Here is a 20926-nt window from a genome sequence, read left to right as displayed (position 1 = left end):
ACATTCCCATCCCTAACCTGCCACCCAGGTGGCAGCATAAGTTCCCCACCGCAAGCCCAGATTTTTTTTTTTGTCTTCTCAAGTTTTGCCATTAAGTCATAGTATCATTGTTGATTTAATATAAAAATAATAGTTAAATTACTTGACACCAGGTAAAATTAAAGGATGGACCTTGTTTACATTATGACAAAGAGAATTTATGAAATCTTAAAGAGAATTTATGAAGTTCTGCAGGGCGAGAAAACTCTTTCCTTCTGGAAAGAAACGACATTTTGTTGAACTGGTTAGTTAGAAACTATCTTTTTGTGGGTGAACAGAAACAGAAGGATAATCAGTAATTGTTATTGGAATGTTTGCCATGTAGGAAAAAATCTTGTTTTTACGGGTCATTATGTCTAACTCTTCAGAATTCTGGGAAAGATCTATGATTCCATGAACAAAAAGAATGAAACTCAGAAATGTGCAACCCTGGCATAATGCAGGAAGCAGTGAAGTATAACATGATACAAAAAATACAAAACGGAGGAGAAAAGCAGAGTTTCCTTTGTTTTGTTTTGTTTTGTTTTGTTACAAGAGTTTTAGTACTCACTAGCTGTAGCCTTAAAATGGAACAGTCTGTTACTAGGTCGCTACCCATGAACAGTCACAAATTGTACACAATTAGTAACTCCCCACGCCAGGCTCTAGAATTAGGAGTCATTTTCAGCCAGTGTATTTTATTAACTCACTATGATTTCTAATAAATTAGTCAGTCCTCTTGTATTAATGATGATTACAACAGTGTTTTGCTAATGACTCCATCATGGTCTCAAAGATTTTTATTGCAGGAGGTCAAATTGATTTAAATAGAGTCACTGTTCTAAACAACCATGCTAGAAATGTCATAGGGAGAGGCCAGCTGGGCTGCTCAGGCTGGCCTCAGGATGACATTGCCTCAGTCAAGTCACATTTTCCAGGGCTCATTCCTTGGTTTTACAAGTCCAGAAGCTTTATTTTGTCAAGGTGTCCAGAGTTGATCATACTCAAGGGATGAAGCTTGTGCTAACCCAATGCACAAAGAGGCAGTGCATAAACTAGAATACCAATTTGTTCATTTATAATGACAAGGTTAACTATCAAAGGGCCTAGAAATCTAGGATACGTGACTACCTTCTTTTCCCTTTAGGAAAGTCTACATGGGAAGCCCTTTATTACCTTTTCAGTTCAACAAACATTTATTAAGTACCTAAGGTACAGGTCATTTTGATCCCAAAGATGTTTTGCATATATAAACACTTTAATTAGAGTTATGGCAGCAGTAAATTGTTATAGAGACATTATTTTCCAGAGCAAACTGCATTAAGTCAATTTATGCCTTGATCAATTTTCTCAAGTTTTCTCTTCTGATTGGCAGGTTCAGTCTTTTAGAAGAGGCTAATATCTGTCTGCATGATGGAATTAGCAACAAAGTTTACCCAATAGCCACATTCACAAATCCACCTTCTAAATAGGGTTCTTAACAAAGACTTCAAAGGAATCTGATAACCTGCTGAACAGGTATGCAAACAACTGTGTATAATGCACATGTGTGTTTTACTACTACATTCTCATAGCAAGGAGTGACCTAAAAACTTGGAGCCTTCCAGAGCCAACCTGGCATCTAGGCCACCAATACCACCCACTACTCAATATCAGGGCATTTCTAGGGCAAATTCTTCTTGAAAACTTTATAGCCAGTTTAACCTAACATGCTCCATTCCCCGATATCCTTATTACAGGCCCAACTATACCTTACCCTGATCATCTAGGTTTGCCCATGCTTTCCTTTCTGCCAAAACTTTCCAGTTTACCTTCTGGAATTCCAATCAGAGTAGAAAGGGAGAACCAGACCATTACTCCTCCATCCTCCTGAAGAACTTCTGTTCTCTGAGACCCAAGAGAAACTATACTCCCCTCTCTCTCTCCTGTTGCTGTCATTTAGCAAACTTCCAGTCAACCCCCCACCTCACCCCCTTACACGTAGACTGTTCACTGTTCGTCTCTCCACCCCAAGAAGTCCATGGTCCTCCATGATGTCAGTGTCCACATGAATTATCTTTTCAACATCTTAGCCTCTTCATCTTCAGTGACCTTCACTTCTATTCCACTTCAACCCACCTTTCCCGTGGTCAGATCCTAGGTGCTATCACTACCTGCAACTGCTTCACATCTAAACAATGCATTCCAGTATTCTACAGCCTGGACATACAACATTCTGTGATTCTTTTTCCATCACTCAGTTGTTCCCTGCCCATGCTCGCATAGAACCTCCAAACTGTTGACCCTTCCACTTTCTCCCTCCCTGCTAGCCCTCTTCTCTCTTCATTTCTTTCCCTATCCATTTGAGGTCTCGTGGTACATCTCCAGTCTTTATCCTCACATGCCTTGTTCTATTGTCCTTCAGTCCAAAACCCCAACAACCCTGGATCAATCCAGGTGTCTGATTTTTCTGTGCATATCTGGGTTGCTACATTTTACTGTAGAAAACCACAAAACTCTGCACATTAATGGTGCTACAAATTCATGGTCTCCATCTTCAATCAGGCATTCGGTACTGCCTGGCAAACCTAGTTAATGCTCTTGTTTTCCAAAGTGGTCCAAGCCTTCTCACTGGCTGCTATCTCTGACTTTGGCATCTTCTCCTTCCTTCACCTCCCTTATGTTTTCTGTCACAGAGGAAAAGGAAGCATCAGATGGGGAACTCTCCTCCACTTCCCACTGCTAAGCTGACAAATTGATATGCAGCCACATACATCCTTTTCTTTTTCCTTCAGTCACAGTGCAATAAATATCCTTCATCTTATTCAAGGCTAGTCCCTCTGGTGGTGCTATGTGTGCTTCCCCTTTTGGCATTGGAGGGACTGCGTTCCATCTATTTCCCCTTTCTTCTGTGCCTTCAACATTTACCCTCTCTACTGTTTTTTACTATCAGTGTTTAAACACATCCAAGTCTCCAGCTACTATTCTTTCTTCCCCCTCTGGCTGGAAGGAACTTTTTAAAAGTTTTGAGTTCTGAGTTATTTAGTTCTTTCACTTGTCAGGACTTGTATGCTTGCCTATGATACATTTTCTAGTGTTTTAGACAGACTTGTCTTAAGTGCTGCAAACTTGCTCACCTGGAAAATTATTATGACTTTTAGAACTCATATATTATATAAGTTCTTATTGTTGAATGTTGTTTTCTTCTTTAAACTTTTAGATTATGAAATACAGAAAAAGCACAAAACATAAATGTATAGTTTAATGAATAATTATAAGACAAACACTCATTGACCCACCATGCTGATCAAGGAAATACACCCAACCCATGGGTCCCTTCTGGATCATTACCTTCTCACCCCTCTGTAGGTGACCACCTTCCTGAATTTTATGGTAATAATTTCCAAGCTTTTCTTTATGAGTTTAACTCTTTCTTTGCCTGTCAAGGCCTGCTCTTCTCTCTTCACCCTGCTCTGTATACCAGGAAGCTAACTTGTATGAACTGTATCAACAGGCTTCTTTTCCTTTCTGGCTTTCAGTTACATTTAGTCAATGGGGAGGTCAGAGGGAGAAGAATGAGACAAGATATTTCCCTCCTCTGGCTGCTCTGCTACGGCATCTCTCCAAGGGCTAACTAGGCTGGTTTTATTCATCGGGGTTAGCCAGAGAAATAGAAAAAATAGGATATGTGTGTGTGTGTGTATATATATAAAACACTGTTTTATATATATATATATATATATATATATATATATGTATGAGAGAGAGAGATTTATTTTAAGGAATTGGATCATGTAATTGTGGATGCTTGGTAAATCCAAAATCTGCAAGTTAGGCCAGCAGGCTGGAGACCTGAGGAAGAGTACAGATCAAGTCTAAAGGCAGTCTGCCAGCAGACTTCCTTCTTAATTGGGGAAGTCAGTCTTTGTTCTATTAAGGCCTTCAACTCATTGGATGAGGCCCACCAATATTATGGAGGGTAATCTGTTTCACTTGAAACCCACTGATTTAAGTGTTAATTTCATATTTAGAAAAAAAAAAATCTTAACAGAAATCCAGAAAGAGTTTAACCAAATATCTGGGCACCGTGGCCCAACCAAGTTGACAAATAAAATTAACCATCACACCAACCAAAGGCCACAGTTCCTGTGAGGCTTACCTCTTCATGCAACTCTCTCCTTCTGGGTTCCCTCTGCTTACCCCTTCATGCCTAGGGATCGTTATGGCTCCTGCTGTTATGAGCCCTAGGACACTGCACTGTTTCCTATAGCTTCTCTTAAACCCTTCCCACACCTTTTATTAAACAATCCTCAATTACCTGGCTTGAGTATACCAAAACACTACCCAAGTGTGCAATCTTAGAGAATGTAGTTGCCTGCTTTTGAACTTAATATAAGTAGAGTCATGGTGTATGTATTCTGTTGTGTCATGCTTCCCTTGTCAGTGTTATTTACAGAAGTTTCATCCATACTGTTATATGTAACAACAGGTCATTCATTTTCATTGCTGTATATAATTCCGGTACATGAAGGTACCATGGCTCATATGTCGATTCTAGTATTGATGAATATGTGTGTTGATTCCAGTTTCTGGCTATCATAAATAATACTTATGAACATTTTTGTACATGCACCTATGTACACTATTTTTTATACAGCATATACATAGGACTGAGATTACTACATTATAAAATATGCATACATTTAATTTTATGAGATAATGCCAGACAATTTTCCAAAGTGGTAGCTCCATTTTACACTGTACTACATAAGTGAGTCTGTTACTCTATTTATTCACCAAAGTAACCATCTTGTTATTTTCAGACCTTTGAATTTTTGCCAGTTCTAGTGGGAAGTCATTGCAATTTTAACTGGCATTTCCCTGACAAATAATAAGGTTGATTTTATTGGCCATTTGGATTTATTCTTTTATGAGATATCTGTTGAAGTCTTTTGTCCATTTTTACATTGGGTGGTCTTTTTCCCCTTGATCTGAATTTCTGTATTCTAGATTATAGTCCTTTGTTGGCTATATCTGTTATAAATGTGTCTTCTCATTCTTATATCTTCTCACTTTCTTCATTTTTCTGAAGTTCTTCAACTTAATGAAGTCAATTTTATCAGTATTTCCTTTTTAGTTAGGACTTTTTCTGTCTTTTTAAAGAAACTTCTCCCTAACCTGAGATCATAGTTTTCTTTTCTGTATTATTTCAAAAGTTTTATATTTCACCTTTCACAGGTAGGTCTTTAATCTACCTTGGAAATGACTTTTGTATATGATGCAAAGTGGATGTACAATTTTCTTTTCCTCCATATGAATATCCAATTGTTCAAACATCATGTATTGAAAGAGTATCCTTTCCCTATTGCTCTGCAGTGCCACATATTTCCTATGTTGAGTCTATAAATGCATGGGTCTGTGCTTTACATTGGTCTTTTGGCTATCCTGCCAATACCATGCTGCCTTGATTACCATAGTGTTAGGACAGCTCTTCCATCCAATTCTACTTTTTCAAGTGTCCCTTGCTGTTTTGACCTTTTGCAATCCTATCTAATCTTTAGAATCAGATTGTCAAGTTCCATGAAAAAAGTCAGTTGAGATTTTAATTGGGATTGCATTAAGTCTGTAAGTCAATTTGAGATTTAGTCTTCCAATTTATGACAATAGTATATCTATCCATTTATGTAGGTCTTCTTTAACGTTTTTCAATTAGTTTTATAATTTTCTCCATGGAGGTATTACATGACTCTTTAAAGTTTATTCCTAGATACTTGATATCTTATACATTATTATAAAGGGAAACTTTTCCCAGTTTCATCTTTTACCTGTTTGTTGTTGGTATATAAAAATACAGTTGATTTTTTTATATTGATTTTTGCCTTCAGGAACTTTTGCTAAATCCCATTATTAATTCTAATAATTAAGCCAAACTTATTCAAAGAGTTGTTTACATATAAGTCTCTCTTGCTCATACGCTACTCATTTCTCAACTCACTAGTCTAGTTTTCATCCCCACCATTCCAGTCAAACTGCTGTTTCCAAGGTCGCCAATGGCCTCCATATTGTGCAATCCAGAAGACTCTCCTCAGGTTTCTCAAGACCTTGCAGATGTTTTCTGCCTTCTTGAAATGCCATCTTTTTTCCTTCTATTACAAAGCACTCTCCTTGTTTTTTCCTACCTCTCTGTGGTCACTCTCAGGGTTACCTTGTTCTGCCAATCTTTTACATACTGGCATTTCTTAGGGTTCTGTCCTAGACTTTCTTTCTTCTCATGCTCTACACTTTTCCTCCTGGAGCCCTTTCATCTGTTCTCATGGCTTCTACAATTGTCTATACATTGATGATTCTCAAGTTTCAAACTCTCAGACCCCATATTTCTCTCCTGAGCATCAGAACTGTATATACAATTGGCAAGGCATCTACACTTGGTAGTTCCTCAGGAAACTTACTCATAAAAGGAAAGCTTATAACTTTAACCACTTAAAAATAGATTTATGTAAACTCAGCTTGTATAAAACATAATTTACCTAAGACAAATAGAGAATAAAAATAAAATAGAAACATAAGAAATTGGAAAAAGGAATAAAATCATTTTCAGATGTTATGATTGTATGCCTGGAAATCCCAAGAGAATCAATAGGAAAATCATTAAAACAATAAGAAAATCAAGTTGGTTGGGAACAAATGAATGCATACAATCCATATATATGTAAACAACATCTAGTTAGAAAATATAAGAAAATATTCCACTTATAATAGCAACAAATAGGCTAAAATGTTTTGGAATGCAATTAACAAGAAATGTGTGAGATCCATATGAAGAAAACTAAACATTAGTAGGAAAAACAATAAAAGAACTGAACCAATGATAAGGCATTCCCTATTCCTCTAGTTACTATTTCTAGGATAACAAAATTATCCTGAAAATAGTGGCTTAAAACAGCCATATAATGCTCACCAATTCTGTGGATCAGAGATTCAGACAGGACACAGTAGGAATGGTTTGTCTCTGCTCCATGATGTCTGGGGCCTCAGGTGGGTAGACTGTAATGGCTTGCAGTGATGCATCTGCTTTGAGTGGTCCAATGACTTGGGGCTGGAATCATCTGGAGGCATCTTCACTTACATGTCTGGCAGTTGATGCTTGTAGTGACTGGGACTTCAGCTGGGGGACAACAGGATGGCCTACACATGCCCTTCCCTGGTGGCTTCCTCACAACCTAGAGACCTTACGATAGTTGGATTTCTTACATGGTGGTTCAGGAATACAGAAGTGAGTATCTCACTGAACAAGGAGGAAACTGCATCACCTTTCATAACCTAGTCTTAGAATCCACACAGTGTCACTTCAGCTGTATTACATTGCTTACAAATGTGTGACAAGTCTGCTCAGATTAAAGGGAAGAGGACATAGACCCCCATCTCTTGATGAGGGGAATGCTAAGGCCACATTGCAGTAGAGCATGTGGGTTGGGAGATATTGTTAGAGCATCTTTAGAAAATGTAATCTAGCACACACCACACACGTTCCTGGATAGAACAATTTAACATCATGTGAAAGTCAAGTCTTTATCAGTTAATGTGTAAACTTAATGTATAATGTCCCCACGCCACCCCAACTTAGGTGTAATTGGTGTCCAGTATTTTAGCTTGTGTTTTTTAACTGCTAAACTTAGTCCTTGTTATTATTATTTTAAAGGTTAATGTTTGTTTAGTTTTATCCATGTGTTAATAGATCTTTTATTAATATTTCTTCTCACATCCATCCTTCCTTCAGAATTTTCTTCTTTTAAAATTCTTCAGCTAAGCTATCATTCAAAAATAAAATGAACAGGCCCTCTCTGTGGTAAATCGTTCTGATTTTTGTCTGAAAAAAAGTTATTTCACTGTTATTGTTGAATGGTAATTTAGCTGACTACAAAATTCCGATACTCATTAATGTTTGTTTCTGATATTAATTATTTTTATTAAAAAACGCTTTTGTGTCAAAACACTCTCAGTTCAAAAACAGTAGGGTCAACATGGCAAGAACAAACCCTCTATTGCCCCATTATATTATACAAGTAATTTGATGAGGCTTGTTCTTATTAGCAAGGAGCTTGTTATCTCTTTAATATAAAGCAGAAGTATTAAGCAAAAAAAGAATAAAGATATACTTTACATACAAATTTTATATGATGTATAGTTTAAAATATAATATATATATCAAACAAAATAAATATTGTTTAAAGTTTGGATGATGTACTCAGAATTTCTGTTTAGATAAGATTGAGAAGGGGAGAAATTGCCCTCTTTTCTAGTTACTGAAAGAAATGTTAGAATTTAAGAATTTATGTAAATGATTAAAGGAGTGAGCAGGGAAGGAAACAATCTAATTTACCTTTCGGATGTCAAGCAGAGGATCTGCCTGAGATCTACCTGAGACTGAACTGTTGTGCAGTTCCTCTAGAAAGTAACTGAGTCCTCTCTTGATACCGATAGACTTCCTAGTCTCAAGGAATCAAATGAGTCATCAAAGGATTTGTTACTGGGACTTCCCTGGTGGTGTAGTGGCTAAGAATCCACCTGCCAATGCAGGGGACACAGATTCGAGCCCTGGTCCAGGAAGATCCCACACGCCGTGGGGCAACGAAGCCTGTGCGCCACAACTACTGAGCCTGTGCTCTAGAGCCCACGAGCCAGAACTATTGAAGCCCCCGTGCCTACAGCCCGTGCTCCGCAACAAGAGAAGCCACCGCAATGAGAAACCCATGCACCGCAAGAAAGAGTAGCCCCCGCTCGCCGCAACTAGAGAAAGTCTGCGCGCAGCAACAAAGACCCAACGCAGCCAATAAATAAATAAATAAATTTATAAAAATAAAATAAAATAAAAGAAGGTCTGGGGAATGTTTTTTTTTTTTCATTGAGGGTGGGAAGAGGTCAAATTGCTGTGCTTTGGGAATCAGTGACCCCCCCCACCCCAAACACTGTAGGAAACGTTTTGTCTTTCATCCCTTTCTCAGTCCGTGCCTCCCTTACTTTCCTTACAGAAGTACAAAAGTAAGGAGATAGATGACTCCCTCTGGAATATCAAAAAGGAAAATCTGGGAAAGTTTCTGAGTAATAGAAACCTTGGGAAACCATGGACAAACACTAGAAATATAGTACCCTTGAGATAGGTTTTGACTAACTCTTGTGTTGTTTGAGATTTCAGTTAATATTCGTGTGCTTCCTGACAGTTATTAGCTATAGAAAATCATTTAAAATGAAAAGGCTTCTAGATAAATAAAAAACAAAAAAATGAAAAGGCTTCCTACATGACATAAAAAATTGGGTAGCTATTAGAGTATAGTGAAATTCAATCTAGTCTATAGTCATTCAAATAAATGTATAGTGTTAGGTTTAAAGCAGATTCTCCACAAATACTCAGTTAATTTTCTTTTTACAAAATTGTATTAGGGCAACGTAATACTTCATAAACATTATTACCAGCTGACATTTATTGGACTTTTAAAGAAAATTTTAATCACTAGCTCTGTACATAATTGTAAAACTGAAGAAGTTGAGAATCAGAAAACTTTTCATTGTGACTAAATCATTAAGTGAAGAAATTACTATCTCCTATCAACTGTTCCATATTAATCTGTTTTGATTCCCCAAAGCCATTTGCCATTTCCTTAGACTAGCAGCTTCTATAGCCATGTATCTGTCAAATGTCCCAAGATAGTCTAATACCCAAAACAAATAGATGGAACAGACGATTTAGGCACAAAAACAAAAACCCAAAAGGGGGTCAATCAGAGAGCTATCGTTATGCATTTTATAATATGCAAGCATGAAAAATATTGCATTCAAGGGTTTCAAATGAAAAATAAAGAGAAATTTAGAGAATAATGAAAGCTATTTCCGAGATTAAAACCATCAGATCTCTGCCAACTCTTTCTCTTACACCAAAGTAAGTTTTCATGAGACTGTGTATCTCTGTGTGTGTTTCTGTGTGATGTGGTGTGGTGTGGTGTGGCGTGGTGTGGTGTGTATCTACTGTGTAGGAGACTGTCTTATATCCATGTATTTGTATCTCTGAGTGCATGTCTGTATGTCAGTGTTGGTGTATCTGTTGTGTCTTGGGGCAGGATCCAGGAAGTGGGATTTATAGCGGTATAAAAGAAAGAAAGGAGTCCATTTCTACTGGAATCCATCTTCCATTGGATAAGAAAAGAGAGGTATATATTTATTACCAAACCCCCCTCCCCCGGACATTAGGTGAAATAACTGAATAATTTTATGCCTATAAGTTTTATACTTTTTAATAAAAATTTATTACAAAAGAAATGCATGTTCATTATTTTGTTTCAAATAACACCCATTGATAACCACTATATATATGTCCTTCCAGATTTTTTATGTATATATACATTTTTGCAAGGTAGAATTATCCTAAATAAACCATTTTTTAGCAATATGGCATGAAGTCAATAAATACTCATTCTATCCCCAACACATAGCACAATGTAGGGTATATGGAAGGCATTCAGAAAATATCTGTTAAGTAAATGGAGGACTCCTTTGTGATTGTCTTTGCCAATATTTTTTCTTTTGGCACATTTATATATTTATTTATGAATTCGATATGAATTGAAGATTTTAGTCCTTTGTTATATATGTTACAAATGCTGTTTTCCCCTATTTATACTTAATTTTAATTTTCTTTTTCCAAAAAGTAGAAAATAACATTCAGTTTAATTGAATAAAAAAGTCATCTGATTTAATACAACTGGTGATTTATTGAGACTTTTAAGTAAATAAATAAATGCAATATACAGGAGCAAAATGCTGAATGCTCCCTAACAGAAATTCTGTTGCTTATGTAAGTAAAGATATGGGAATGATTTATAGATATTAGCATAGAATATGCGTGAAAGCAGTAAATGTTTGCGTCAGACAGACTTAGTCCTTATCTCATTTCTGCCCCTCAGCAGCTGTGTGGTAGGGGAAAATCACTTAAGGCCTCTGAGCATCTGTAAATTGGGAATATTCAGGCCTCCCTCCCTGAGTTAGTAGCATTCCTCCCTTGATGGGTATTTCCAAAATGGATACTTATTCTTTTTCTTTTTTCTTTTTTTAATTAATTAATTAATTTATTTATGGCTGTGTTGGGTCTTCGTTTCTGTGCGAGGGCTTTCTCTAGTTGTGGCCAGCGGGGGCCACTCTTCATCGCGGTGCGCGGGCCTCTCACTGGCGCGGCCTCTCTTGTTGCAGAGCACAGGCTCGAGACGCGCAGGCTCAGTAATTGTGGCTCACGGGCCCAGTTGCTCCGCGGCATGTGGGATCTTCCCAGACCAGAGCTCGAACCCGTGTCGCCTGCATTGGCAGGCAGACTCTCAACCACTGCGCCACCAGGGAAGCCCAAAATGGATACTTATTCTTAAATATGAGCGTAAACTAGATCTACAGCCCAAATTGGGTTCAGGTTCTCTGCCAAAAATTTATATGTGCAGTAAAAAAGTAAAACTTTACACTTATTGGAGAGAAGTTTTTTTTTTTCTCTACCAACTCTGTTGACTAAAAGCAAACACTTTGTGTTCGTAAGTTTTCCCTTGAGAGAATCTTGGTACCATGAAATTGGAACTACTAGTACAGTTTTAAATGGAACAAGCTACTGAACAAGTCTTTAAGAATTTAAATTACTCCATTAACTTTAGTTCAGTAAAAGTAACATCATGAAGTGCTTTACTTCACTGTTTTTTTCCTAGAACATTACTGAATTAGAAATCTAACTTGACTATTGCTGTGTTTTGCCATCAATACGTAAAACATAGGCAGTCTGTCATGCTTTCTAATGTGACCACTGTACAAAGTCTATATCTCACGGCAATTTTTACAAAGTGGTGTTTACCCAGCCTACAAATATTTACTTTAACCCTGAGCTTCCTTACATGGATCCTCTACTAACACTTTTGTCTAAGCACAAAATCTTTTACTATTTTTGTGAAATCAGTTACAGATGTTTTTGGGAGGGATAAAGGGGATCCAGTTTACAAATATTAATTTTCTTGTTAATACTACTGTCTTCCTAAACAGAGGAAGCTTCCCACTTGTTGGGCCCAGGTCAGAGTATCACAAATTTTGATGATGTTTTAGTTAAATTATTATTTAAAATAAGCAGGTAACAAATATTTTTATTAAAAAATATGTTTTTAGAACAATTATTAGTTTATTCTCCCATTACCTAATATATGCAAGTCCTTCTGAGGCAGCAGCCACATGTGGAAGCTATGTTAAAATCTTTCAAGCTAATAGGGTCTCATTTACAATAAGACAACGATGAACTGCCCCACTGGTCACCTGTCTGGTAAGGTATGAGACTGACCCTGACTCAAAAGAATTAATGCAGTAATCACAGGTTTCTGCTTTATGTCATGAGACCAAGTGATCTTAGAATTTTAAAACTGTAGAACTGCAGGGTTATAAAGGACTTCAGAAATCATAACTCGCATTTTACTGATAAAGAACTTGGGGAACAGTGAGTGACTGGCTAAAGGTCTCAGAAGAATCTGGCTCAATATATTCAACAGTGTAAAACATTTACAAGTTCCTTGCTAATTAAATGTTTTAAAAATCTTTATGATCTTTGCTATCCTTGGCTGTTTGAACATTAGGGAATATCAGTAAACTACCAAATAATGCTTTAAAAAAATTCCTGTGGTGTGGATTCTTCAAGTTACATAAGTAACTGGAATGAGGAAAAAGAAAAAAATTTTAACAATTGATGAAATACGACATGAATCCATACATGGTGTGATAACATGGCATAGAATTATACACATATAGACACACAAATGAGTGCATGTAAACCTGGTGAGATCTGAATAAAGTCAGTGGGTTATACTGACTCCACTTTACTGGTTTTCATATTGTACTATAGCTATGTAAGATGTAGTCATTAGGGGAAACTGGGTGAAGGGCAAATGGAACCTTTCTACTATTTTTGCAAATTCCTGTGAATCTATGATTATTCCAAGATAAAGAGTTAAAAAAATATGAACAGCTACTATAAAACTCCTTTTTTTTTGGTCATAATTAAATATTTATAAACTGTAGATGGTTAAAATTTAATATAAAAATAATTACAACATGTGATCCTGATTATTTCTCACCCATATGCCATTTCTTGTGTCTCCTTAACTGTGAATATACCCAGAAATTATCTCCTCTTGACACACTCCATTAGAAAATTTATTGCTACTCATGGTTTCAGGGAACAGCTTTATGATGAAGGCCCCCAAGTCTGTCTGTCTGGCCCAGATGTCCCATTTAAAGTCCAACTCTTTACCAGGTTTTTCTCACTAGAGCCTAGCATGGTGTCTGAATCTAAGTAGCCTCTCAAGACAGATGAATAAATAAATAAATGACTTTCCAAATATCTATAGGATATTTGCACTTGGAAGTCCCACTGTCACCTAAATTTGAAATGTAACAAAACAAATATTTTCTTCCCACCACTCTTACTCACCCAATTATGCTCATTCTGCCATGGCTCTATTTCTTCCATTTCTATTATTCTCCCATCTAACCAAGCTTTAAAAATTTAAGCTGCTTTTGACTCTTCCTTCTCCTTTATTTACCATATTATATCTAAGCAGGTACTTCTTACATTCATTTTCCTCTCAAATATTCCTTATATTTGTCTATTCACCTCTGTTTCATCCCTATGTTTACCACTCTAGCCTCATTTTATTATTCAATGTTCCTAATTTTTCTCCCGGATCCTAATCTTGACTCACTTTCAATCTATCTCACATGCTAATAGCTGGTAAATTTTTCTAAACTAATATTTTTGGTCACTACACTGACTAAGATCATGATGATCGATTCACTTTGTTATAAAGCAGAAACTAACACACCATTATAAAGCAATTATACTCTAATAAAGATGTTCAAAAAAATTTAGTGATAAAAGACTCTGGCTTCTGTGTTGCTTGCTCTAGTGGAAGCCAGCTGCCACATTGTGAGCTACCCTATGGAGAGGCCCACATGGCAAGGAACTGAGGGCCACCTTTGACCAACAGAGAGCAAAGAACTGAGGATCTCAATCCAACAGCCCATCAGGAACTGAAGTCTGCCACAAGAAGTGAGCTTGGAAGGAGATCCTTTCTCACTCAAGCTTTGAGCTGAAGCAGCCTAAGCTAACATCTTTATGTAATTGCATGAGGGACTGTGAGCCAGGGGACCCAGAGATGCCACCCCTAGATTCTTCACCCATAGACACTGTGATACTAAATGTTGTTGTTTAAAGCCACAAAGTTTGGGGGTAACTTGTTACACAGTAGTAGATCACTATACACATAGCCGAAAAGGGGGGAATTTTTTTGGCTCACTTAACTGAAAAGTCCAGGAGTAGAGTTTGTTTCAGGTCTGGCTGGATCCAAATGCTCAAAGGTCAACAGGAGATAGGGATTGACATATATACACTAATATGTATAAAATAGATAACTAATAAGAACCTGCTGTATAGCACAGGGAACTCTACTTCACTTTGCTGTACAGTAGAAACTAACACAACGTTGTAAAACAACTATACTCCAATTAAAAAAAAAAGATCATAATCGTTGCTACCATTTATTGAGCACTCACTATGTACCAGGCGCTGTGTTATGGCACCTATATTATCTCCTTCACTCTTCACCACAACCCTGTGAGGTAGGCATTACTTATTTTCATTTTAGAGATGAAGAAACTGGGAGTTCAAGAGATTAACAATGTCACATTTTTTAAGTAGCAGAGCTAGGATGTGAACTCCGGGTAGCCTGGTTCCTATCACTCTAAAAACACCATTCTCCTAAACATAAATACATCTTGGCCATTCATTGAAACATGGCCAGCAGAACCTCAGACTGCAAAAATAAGTGCTCAATAAATAGTTATTGTAACCACTTCGTTACAAGAGGTGAACTTAGTAGGGTGCAAGCTGAAAGCAACTCTCTTCTTGTCCACTGTCCTTCAGACTTGCACTGTCAATTTGTGCAGTTCACTGTGCTCCACCTCTACTCTCTTGAATTCTCAGGTAGATTTTTTTTTTTTAATTATTTATTTATTTATTTTTGGCTGTGTTGGGTCTTCGTTTCTGTGCGAGGGCTTTCTCCAGTTGCGGCGAGCGGGGGCCACTCTTCATCGCGGTGCGGCGGGCCTCTCATTATCGCTGCCTCTCTTGTTGCGGAGCACAGGCTCCAGACGTGCAGGCTCAGTGATTGTGGCTCACGGGCCCAGCTGCTCTGCAACATGTGGGATCTTCCCAGACCAGGGCTCGAACCCGTGTCCCCTGCATTGGCAGGCGGATTCTTAACCACTGCGCCACCAGGGAAGCCCTCAGGTAGATTTTTAGTTTTGTGTTTGCTCTCAGGTAATAATAGTTTCTTTTTAGTAATTAGAGTCCAGTCCAGGATAAGAATCCAAACTCTAATCTCATTCCATTTAAAACTTCTTCCCTTCCGTACCTGTTTTGTGCCAGGCTTGGAAGTCTACAGTGGAGAAAGGAGGCAGCTGTGGTAAGCTGCTCTTCCTCTTCTCAGTACCCCTTTTCTCTCATCGGTTGCTGTTTTTGGCCCTTTCAAAGATGCAAGAGGGAAGGAGAAAAGATAAGATGGGGAAAAGCTCTTATTTAACTGTATGGTTTTGACTAGCATTGGTGCCCTCAGGAGTGGGAAATAGAATAGTCAAAGGTGATCCTGTGTCTGATGGAAGCCTGCTGGGACCCTCCCGCTGCATTTCCCGGTAGATAACAATCCTGAGAAGCCCTTAGACTTCCGATAGTCCTCCTCTCACACTGCCCCTTCAGATGGGGTCTATTTTATGAGGCTCTCAGGCTGTTTCCCTTCACAGGTGCCTATATCAAGTCCACAGCTTGCTCCCCAATTAGCCTTCTTTCCCTTCGTTCTTGAACATAACATGCCCATCTCATTCCAGTCCCACTGTTTTTGTTTATTTTCCTCTCCCACCTTTCCTCCTCGCTGCCAGTCTTAAAGTAGCTCCCACCCAATGTCAATATACACCTTTTTCCTTGAAGCTTTTCTTGATTTACCTGCTCCTACAATGATTTTCCTAGTCAGAAGTTCTGAGTAGTCTAGTCTGTACCCCACCAAAAGTCAGTTTTACCTAAGATGAAGCAATAAAAATGATTAATTTCATTAAATATTTACCCTTGAGTATACATCATTTTAATATTTTGTGTGATTTAATAGGAAGTATGCATAAAGCTTTTCTGTGCATACTGAAATATATGATTACCCCAAGGAAAAGCAATAGTATACTTGCTGGAGTCGTGAGCTAAAGTTGCTCCTTTCTCACAGAAGATCATTTTCACTTGAAAGAATGACAGAAAAACGATGGTTATAGAGAGTTGAATGTTTGGCAAGGTATCTTCTCAAAGATGAAAGAAGCCTGTCATTTCGAGAAAAACAACTGACAGTGTTTGTTGCCGATGATAAGCTTGAGCTTTAAAGGAAAAATTATAATTTGGGAAGAACTTGCATCCGGCATCATGAGTTTGACAACTTGTGGTGGTTTTGTAGCTATGTCTCCACATTCTTTGATCCAGCTCCCCTCAAGAGGTGGAGCTTAGCTTCCCTCCCGTTGAGTTTGGCCTGGACCATTTCTAGTGAACAGAACATGGCTGAAGTGATGAGCTATCATATTGACATTAGTCTATGAAATGAGCGTGGCTTCTGTCTTGGGTTGGCTCTCTTATTCTCTTTCTCTCTCTCTCTCTCTGTGTGTGTGTGTGTGTGTGTGTGTGTGTGTGTCTCTCTTTTATCCCTGGGAAAGGGAAGCCAGCTGCCCTGTTATAAGGAGACTCAAGCAGCCCATGGAGAGGCCCACATGGCAAGGAACTGAAGCTTGCAAGCAACCATGTGAATGAACTTGGAAGTAGATCTTCTGAAGCCTGCCAAGCAGCATGTTGAATGAGTTTGTAAGTAGATTGTCTCTCAGTTGCGCTTTTAAATGACTGAAGCCCAGCTAACAGCTTGACTGCAACCTCTTGAAAGACTTGGAGCCAGAACTACCCAGCTATGCCACTCCTAGATTCCTGACCCACAGAAACTGTGAGATAATAAAAGTTTGTTGTTTTAAGTTGCTAACTTGGGATAATTTGCTATGCAATAGTAGATAACTAATACAACAAGTCCCCCAAACTTAAAGGCTTTTCTGGTAAGCATGGTGGTGATATTAACAAAGTGTTTTTTTTTTTTTTTAGAGGGAGGCAGGGAGGTTGTTGTATAATGAAACTAATGCAATGTATCAATGGAAGATTTGCATAACTCAGAGAACCAATATTACTCAAATGATCAATACATGATGTTACAAAGTCATGCATTAGTAAATGATTGATTCAAAGTGCAAGACAGACCAATAAATTTTAATGTAACAAGAGTATATGGTTTCTACATTGCAACTCACCTTTAAGAAATTATCACTTGCTGAATGCTGGTATAAGACTAAAGAAGAATATCCACAATTATCAGGAAAGACTATTAAAATACTCCCTCCACAAATACATGTCTGTGTAAGGCTGGGTTTTCTTCATGTATGTCAACCAAAACAATGTACTGCAACAGGTTAAATTCAGAAGCAGATATGAGAAATCAGATGTCTTCTATGAAACTAGACATTAGGGAGATTTGCAAACAATAAAAACAATACCACTCATTTCACTACATTCTTCTTTTTGGGAAATAGTTATTTTTCATAGAATATGTTATTATTGTTATTTTAAGATGAATTGTATTAGTTATATGTTGCTGTGTAACAAATTGCCCCCAAATTTAGCAGCTTAAAACAATAAATATTATCTCAGCATTTCTTGGGTCAGGAATCCAGGTGTGGTTTAGTTGGGTACCTCTGGCTCAGGGTCTCTCACAAAGCTATAATCAGGATGTCAGCAGGGCTGCAGTAATCTTAAGGCTTGACTGGGAGGGGGATCTTCTCAGCTTACCTATGTAGCTATTGACAGAACCCAGTTCCTCACTGCTGTTGGCCAGAGATATCAATTCCTTGCCACATGGATCTCTTCATAGGACAACTTACAACATGGCAGCTGGCTTCCCTCAGAGAGATTGAGAGAAAGAAAGAGAGAGAGAGAGAACAAGCAAGGCAGAAGCCACAGTCTTTTTGTAACCTAACCCTGGAAGTGACATCCCATCATTTCAGCTGTACTCTGTGTTTTGAAAGGAGTCAATAAATCCAGGCTGCAAATCGAGGGGAGGGGATTTCACAAGGGCATGACTTTTCACAAGGGCATGACTATCAGGAGGTAGGGATCATTGTGGGCCATCTTAGAGGCTGCCTACCATATGAATTAATAAATATTTTATGAATGTATCAGTATTCATTTCTAGTAAAGTATTATCGATAGGTACAACTCACATAAACAAAAGCTATTTGGGGGTCTTCAATAATTTGTAAGAGTGTAAACAGGTTTTTAATAATTTGTTAGAGTGTAAACAGGTTTGTGTTACTACTGTTCTAGTAGTACAAACATTGGCTTCCCACATGGTAAAGATTCAGGGCATTATTCAGGAGTTGATGATACATGTCTTATTTTTATTATTATGCATAGCTATAAACTCTTTTCCCCCAAACAATAGTATTTATAATAGCATTACAAGATACACAAATGCATATTGAAATATAGTAGCCTTTGTCACATGTATCTATACACTGGGTGTGATAACAAGACTAAAAAGTACTCAATATACTGTATATTAATCACATATCTGTGAATACTTCTTTGAAAATTTAATAATATTTATTCAATATATTAAGTGCTTAGATTGTCAGCATTCAATAATTGGTGATTTTATTATTATTTTGTTTGGTAGGTATTTTGAAAACTCTGAACAAAGAATAGTATCAGGGTTAGGGATTTGTGAAGTTTCTACCAAGAAATAATAATTTAAGCCAATGTTCAGATGTGATTGCCATGGAAAAGAGTTCAATGAAAAAAAGGATAAAGTAGGAGACTTTGGAGTGTGGAGAAGAAGGGAGAGGAAGAAGGGAGAGAAGACACAGAGAATATCCAGGTAAATAAAATAGGAAATTATCTTATGAAAAAAGGCTATCTTAAGAATTATGGCCGATCAATAGCATCAGCTACTATAAAGCTTGAAAAGGGTGAAGACTGAGAAAAGGCTTAGAGGTGGTGAGGAGACTTTAAAGAAAATCCCCCACAGGGCCAGAAGGCAAAAGATTAATCTAAAGAGGAAGTAAGAAAGCTGAGAAAGTAAAGGGAAGAGAAAACTTTGGCTGGTAACAAAAGAAAGTTGCAAGATCTAAGGAACAGGGAGATCGAAATATCTGTCTTCTTCCTGTTTGCTACTTTAAGCATTGAAGAATTTTAGCAACAGCCTGCTTTCTGTATACAAACCAAGAATGGCCAGTTTTGAAATGTATTCGTTTTTATATTTTTAAAACCATATGGTTTAATGAACTAAACTTTAGAGATTTCACTTTGACTGAGAATTGTTCTTTTTTTTTTTTTTTCTTGCCAATATTTTATAGGTACGTCCTGGTTTTTCCCTGCACTGTGCCCTAATTTTTGGTTTTCATTCTGGGGAAATTACAGCTGCAAAAACATGTAGTGATTATCTGTGATAACGTATCAGAGTTGCTAAGGTCAGACACTGTCAACAATTTGAAGATCTCTATTTCAGCTCCCTCACTTTACTGATTAATAAGTTTGAGCTGAGGGATTAAGTGACTGGTAGTTCCTACAGGTAGTCAGATCAAGCCTGACACTAATATCCCAGGGTCTCTTGACTTCTAATCCTGGGGTCCCTTATTCACATCACATCATACTACCTTATTTTTTTTTATGACTTTTCCAAAATTATTACTGGTGTAATTTAACAAAAACTTGATACTTTAGGTTGGGGAGTGGATTGAGGGTGAAGAAACCTCTGAACAATAAAGGTTACTGGGTTGACAAAAATTAAAGTGTTAGCTCCTGGGATTAAATTTTCTGCTGATACTATTCTTGGGCTTTCTCCCTAAAACTATCATCCATTTTCTTCAAAATGATGCATAGCAGGAGCCCTATCACTAGAGCCCGCGTTTTCATCACAAATGAATCAACCGCAGTCAGCACCATTTGCTCTTCTCCACAGGCAGTTCCAAAGCCCTGGGGCCTGAGTGTCTCTGATTTTAGGCAGAAGTGCAGTTCTCTGGGTTGGCATTTCAGTCTCCAAGGCCATGCAAAGTTGGGGGAGGGGTGAAGTGGAGGAGACGCCAAGACAACCGATCGGTGCCTGCGCCATAACCGGCCCTGGGGGTACGTTTGGACAGGCGCAGAGTACTGGAATACCAACGCCAGCGGTGCGCGAACCTCCGGGTCCCGGCGCCCGAAATCTATCCCAGGCTTCCTCACCCCACGCCCGGCTTTGCTACGCCCCGTGTGTGACGCGTTGACGTCACACGTCAGGGCACGTGCCGCGGGGCCTATGAGAACCAGCGCAAAGGTCTCCGTCACAGATAAGTGGTAGTAGTCGGGGGTTAGTGTGCCGATTTGCAGCTGGGTGAGAGAGGCTGGGGTGGAGGCGAAGGCTGAAGCCCCGAGGCCAGCGAGGGCCCCGGGGAGATGCAGCGGTAGTGGCTGAACGCCAGTGTGAGTTGGTGGCCTCCGCCTGCCGACCTGCCCACCTGCCCGTGCTTGAGGTGCATCGGTAGCGCAGCAGCCTCATCGGAACCTGCACTTACCGGAGAGCGGGCCAAGGTTAGGACAGCCCTCAGGGCAGTGAGTACCAGGCCGCTGCTGGGGCCAGCCTGGCTGAGGGCAGCCCTGTTAATTAAAAAGAAAGAGATTTTTCTTCTTTTTTATACTGGGGAAGGATGAAAATGGAATCAAGAGATTTTGAGTTATGGAGAAGTTATGCTATTAGTCTGAAGGTAAACTATGTAG

The 20926-nt window shown here is 38.4% G+C and overlaps 1 protein-coding gene across 6 annotated transcripts in view; it reads left to right on the top strand.

Annotated features, from left to right (window-relative positions):
- SPATA9 (spermatogenesis associated 9) overlaps positions 1 to 20926 on the top strand; it is an 81117-nt gene that overhangs the window by 9271 nt on the left and 50920 nt on the right. For 3 of the 6 annotated variants that reach the window (XR_009502351.1, XR_009502353.1, XR_009502354.1), the window contains one exon: positions 16798 to 16942. The exons of 1 other annotated variant lie outside the window; for it this stretch is intronic. The gene's annotated coding sequence lies outside the window, so the exon portion shown is untranslated. Of the gene's footprint in view, positions 1 to 16797; positions 16943 to 18867; positions 19053 to 20926 lie in introns of those variants that run through there. 2 more of the 6 variants (XR_009502355.1, XR_009502357.1) reach the window with 2 other exon arrangements.

This window comes from Balaenoptera ricei, chromosome 3 (assembly GCF_028023285.1).
Source record: "Balaenoptera ricei isolate mBalRic1 chromosome 3, mBalRic1.hap2, whole genome shotgun sequence".
In the NCBI taxonomy this organism is placed as follows: Eukaryota; Metazoa; Chordata; class Mammalia; order Artiodactyla; family Balaenopteridae; genus Balaenoptera; species Balaenoptera ricei.
The sequence above is the reverse complement of the archived record's forward strand: the minus strand, read 5'-3'. Positions and strand labels throughout refer to the sequence as shown.